We start from the raw sequence: 5,115 nt of genomic DNA on the forward strand, positions 1-5,115 counted from the left end.
CAAATAAATACCGTATCTATTCAGGCAGATACTGCAAGAAAAGACCATATGTGGGGGCAGCCTCACATATAAGACCTTGGTCAATGTAGGGGCAACCCTTCATACCAATTGTCACTATCATGCTCCCGTACACCCCGGGGAGTTGGTCCCCATTTCCCCTTCACTCATCACATTAAAAATCGGCCTTGTGCCTAATTTGCTCGGTGGGGGAGCAAATAAATACCCTTTTCTTGGCCTTTTGGCCAAGATCAAAGTGTAGTATCTGTTCCGGTAGATGCTGCACTTAAGATAATTTGTACCAGTCAATGGAGGGGAAACCCTCTATACTGGGACAATTATTATTTTTGGTAACCAGAGTGCCCCCTTTTTGCCAACATTTAGGGGAGCTGGTTTTTACCTCACATTAAAAACGGCCTTGTGCCTAATTTGCTCAGTGGGGGAGCAAATAAATACCATCTGTTCCGGTAGATACTCCAAGTAAAGACTATATGTGGGGCAACACCACATATAAGACCTTGGTCAATGTAGGGGCAACCCTCTACGCCAATTGTCGGCATCCAGCTCCCCTACTCCCCGAGCAGTTGGTCCTCATTTCTTCTTCACTCCTCACATTAAAAATTAGCCTTGTGCCTTATTTGCTCGGTGGGGGAACAAATAAATACCATTTCTTGGCCTTTTGGCCAAGATCAAAGTGTAGTATCTTTCTTACTATATGCTGTACTTATGTTTGTAACTTTCTGATATAAAGTGGGGGATAACTTTTCTGTATTAATTTTATGTAAAATGATCACCCACTTTACAACCAATCAGTCTCAAAGCCATTCAAGTCATTCTCCACATCATTTAACTTGTTTTTGAAGGATTCCAGTTATTTTTTAAGCATTCAAGTCATTCTTAAGGTCATTCAATTCATCCGTAAGTTCATTAAAGTCATTCTAAGTCATTTACTTTTTATTTATTTAAGTCATTTCAGCCCATTTTTCGGTCATTTTAGTTTATCTTTAAGAATCCCATGCCAATCCTACATTCATGCATTCATTCATTACACGAGAACACGCGACTAATGGCTATCGGCCTTGTTATCATTAATTGACTTTATAATAGCAAATAGTATAGAATTCAAATACTTTTGTTAGCATCACAAAATTTATATTAAATGTTTCTTCTAAAATCAAGTCTGGTCAAACCTTAAGAATCCTCGCCTTAAATTCCTCAGCAAACGGTGTCTTGTAAGATTTTTATTTAAAATTAAACTTGATATGTAATATAATATAACATTCACTGTGAGTTTACGTTTCAAAAATATTAATGTATTTATCAAATTGTTAGGTTAAAGTAGAAAATATTTAACAAAACCACCTATCTATGTTAAGAATATCTTTCTAAATAATAACCTTTTTTCAGGATGGTCAGTAAACTACGTCAGATTATTTAAAAAGCCATTTATCACAGGACTATGGGGGATTTGTGAATTATTTCGTATTTTCACCTGACGATGAAATAAATTACTAAATAAAAATAGTACAACAATTGGAAAAGCAAAAAAGGAAGCTACCCAAAATAAGAAGTCTATAATATGAGGAACGTTATTTTACTGCACAATATTTGTTGATGACGTTGAAACAGACCTTGGAATATCGGAATAATCACGAATCAGACAAACGTATAAATAAAGTTTGATATTTCTGAACTATCTATAAACAAACAGTCCATAATTTCGTTTCGCGAACAAAGTAAAAAAGCTCATCATATCCAATTCTGTGTTTTTATCCTTCATCAATTTTTCTTACGCCTTGATCTATTTTCTATTTCTACGAATTTACTATTAGACCATGTATTGATTACTGTGGTCAGATTTCGGCTGGTTAATCACTGTCCTATTTGATAGTTCTTGATGAGGTGCAAAAATACATCTGTAGTTTGATTGGTTCCACACTTTCCCGCAACTTCTCTCCTACAGACGTGATGTTGCTGGTTTCACTTTTTTTTCTTATAAATACGTGTGTGTTATTCAGAATTGTTTCATCTATTCGCTGTTTAATTTATTTCAGCTGGTTTGACTCTGTTTTTATACCTCCTTGTAATAGAGCTTCGTATTCCAGTAGCTTTTTTCCAAGACTCGCAGGCTTATGGACTCTTCCTTCTGTCGATTGAATTTTCTTCTACCTATAATCTTTTCAATACTAAAGCCACAGGTAGCTCTTGTCTTTGCGACACTCATCTGTCGTTCTTATCTTTTTACATTAAAAGACTTCACACATTGGAGCGATTTCTATGAAAGGTTTCAATTAAGTCCATTAACATACAAACAGAGGAAATGCTTACAAGTGTTTATGATTAGTAAATATCAATTGCACATATAAAATTTATATATATGAAGTTTCGTTTTATTTATGTTCTTGATTATATGGAAATACTAGCAGGAGGTCGGAAGTTGCCCGATAGTAAAATATGCATAAATATTATATTTTAGCTCATACAACACTGCATGCAAGTATTATGTTTTTTTAAACAGTTCATTTCTTATAAGTAAAAGAATTACTCGAGTTGAGATCAAAATCAAAACACAGAGACAGTGAGTCAAGTACTTTAGCCATTAGACCAGCGTGACACGTACTTTAAAATGTGTTTTCAAACCTAATTATTCTTAACATAAGGAATCTGTGCTCTGAACGATTCACGCATGCGCATTTGTGAAAAAGCTGATAAACTGACCAAAATCAGATGCTCTCCGCGTACTAATTTTTCAATTTTAACCCCTTAGCAACCCTTGTGAAAATTGATTAAATTTTTTTTTTGCATAAGTGAATACCCTATATACGAAATTGACAGTCTATTACAAAAATTCATTGAGAATTTTCCTCACACACACACACACACACATTCTCACTTTTATAGATATATAGATAATCTTACTTCCGAATATTTTTGCAATATATACATATATAAATATATATATATATATATATATATATATTTCCATTTTATTTGGTATTAATTTTCTTGATTTTCTAGAAATATACTGCTACATCTTTTCAGTCTAAAAAAGACAAAATAGGAAATAATTTCACACTCCAATTAAAGTTTAATGGTTACGCATTATGATTAATTTGTGCTGCTAAACTAAAGATGAACACATTGTTTCTCGTAGTTTCTACTATTTTTGAAACGAATCCATGCATTATATGAACAGTATGATTAAACTGGTTAATAAAAACATTCATTTATTGCTTTTGGTATAATTCCGTGTGATTCGATGTTAATCGCATAATTGCAGAATCTGATTAGGACTGCGTTCGGTGTATCAACTCAGCATTTGCATATTTATGAGACATCGACATGTGATTCCGATTATCCAATTGTATTCACTATATTTATTTGCTAACTATGCTATATTTCACGTCTTTATTTAAGATCACAGAATTATAATTATCCTAAACTATGCTTGAATAATTCACAACTGCTTAGATTAGTGCGAAATATTGAAACTCAAAAATATGTAAATATACTTGATCAATTTTGTTATTTTTGTGGACTCCTCAACCAAGAAAGCATAAAGAAAGCAATTGCAAATCTATATATATATATATATAAATGTAAAGTTGGTTCGTTCTAAAGAAATAAAACCATGTTTATACGTTACCAATTTATTTGAAATTTTCAAACAACCCATTTTTAGAGTCGAGGTATGTTTTTATGTTATTAAAATAAATTTACCTAATTAAAATTAAAATATTAAATAAAATAAATATATTTATTTATCGTTTCTGCGAATCTGTTCTGTTGATAAAACTGAACTTCCGATTCGATTCATTTCACAGCCACGAATTGACGAAAGGTTTAATTTTCTGTTAACTCGATAAGTAAAAAAAAACAAAAAAAAACATATTTCATTTGTTTATCTTCCAATTTTTTTTAATTTACACATCTTTTCTTTATTATATAAGGCAAAAAAAAAAAAAAGTTCGTTGCTTGCTTTTGAGTTTTTTTTATATATATAAGATTACTCATGCAGAGAGTGATCCGTGCTGAAATAATGTTATTATTTAAAAAGTCATTCTTAACATGGGGAGGTAAGGATGTTTTGTACCTATTCTGTACTTTAACCTTACAATTGAATAAATAAAAAATAAAAAAACACATCGTAAAACGTTATTTAAACGTGGAAATATGATTTAAAAAATAGCGCGGCTCTCTGCATTAGCACCATTTTTATTTATTGTTGTTGTTTCACGAATTTTCGGCCAACTATTCCTCTGGCCTTCATGAAAAGAAGTCCTTTTATAAATGTTCAGTAACTTTTTCCTTTTATTATTCTTAAAGAGTAAAACTTTTCTTATTCATGAAAGGAGTTAAGCCTACGTAAATAAATAAATGTTTGTACACGTGACAAATTATCAATAAATGGTTTAGTTACTTTTTTTAAAAAATGTTTGTAAAAGTGCGAAAGGCGACGTTACGTTGTTGTACAAACATTACTCCCATGCTTAATTTCTATACTTATAGGTTTTTGGAATTTTTTTTCACTGGATTATTATTGATTGGACACTAATTAAACAGATTATTAAAAAAAAAATGTAAAAAAGAAATCATTATTTCGACGTTTGAAAGTGGTGCTCACTTTTTAGTTACAACGTTCTGATAAATCAGTCACCCATTTTGTAAGAAATAAAAACGCGGTATATCAAAACCATAGAAAGTAAAAATAATGAGTCTCTACCGCATTTGTAAGTCAGAAATATATTTGTTTCTCAAAGAAAAAAAATAGATAGAACAGGACTTTTTTTTATTGTTTTCATGAAAATAAAGTTTCGAGATTTTTAATTATTTTTTTTTTTTACTTATTTAGTCAGTTTGTGGGTTTTTTTTTAATTGTTTTTGTGGAAGGTGAGTTGTTTTTTCAAAACTTTTGTTTTGTTTCTTTTTAATTTTTTTAAAGTATTATAAATTTCACTAACATGCTGGAGAAATGTTTAATAATTTGGTATTTTTTTAGATTAGGTCCACCTCCACAATTTTCCTTTCAATGACGACATTTATAGGTTTCCGAGTATGCTGAACACGCAAATTGCATTGAAATTTTGCGGAAATAAATAGTTGTATTATGCATTGTAT

At 31.0% G+C, this 5,115-nt stretch overlaps 1 pseudogene; it reads left to right on the forward strand.

Annotated features, from left to right (window-relative positions):
- Window positions 1-221: 221 nt before the first annotated feature.
- LOC145286689 (U2 spliceosomal RNA) lies at window positions 222-369 on the forward strand (annotated as a pseudogene).
- The last annotated feature ends 4,746 nt before the right edge of the window (window positions 370-5,115 follow it).

The sequence above is a fragment of the Euprymna scolopes genome, chromosome 10, assembly GCF_053919585.1.
Source record: "Euprymna scolopes isolate OS-2025 chromosome 10, ASM5391958v1, whole genome shotgun sequence".
Taxonomy (NCBI): domain Eukaryota; kingdom Metazoa; phylum Mollusca; class Cephalopoda; order Sepiida; family Sepiolidae; genus Euprymna; species Euprymna scolopes.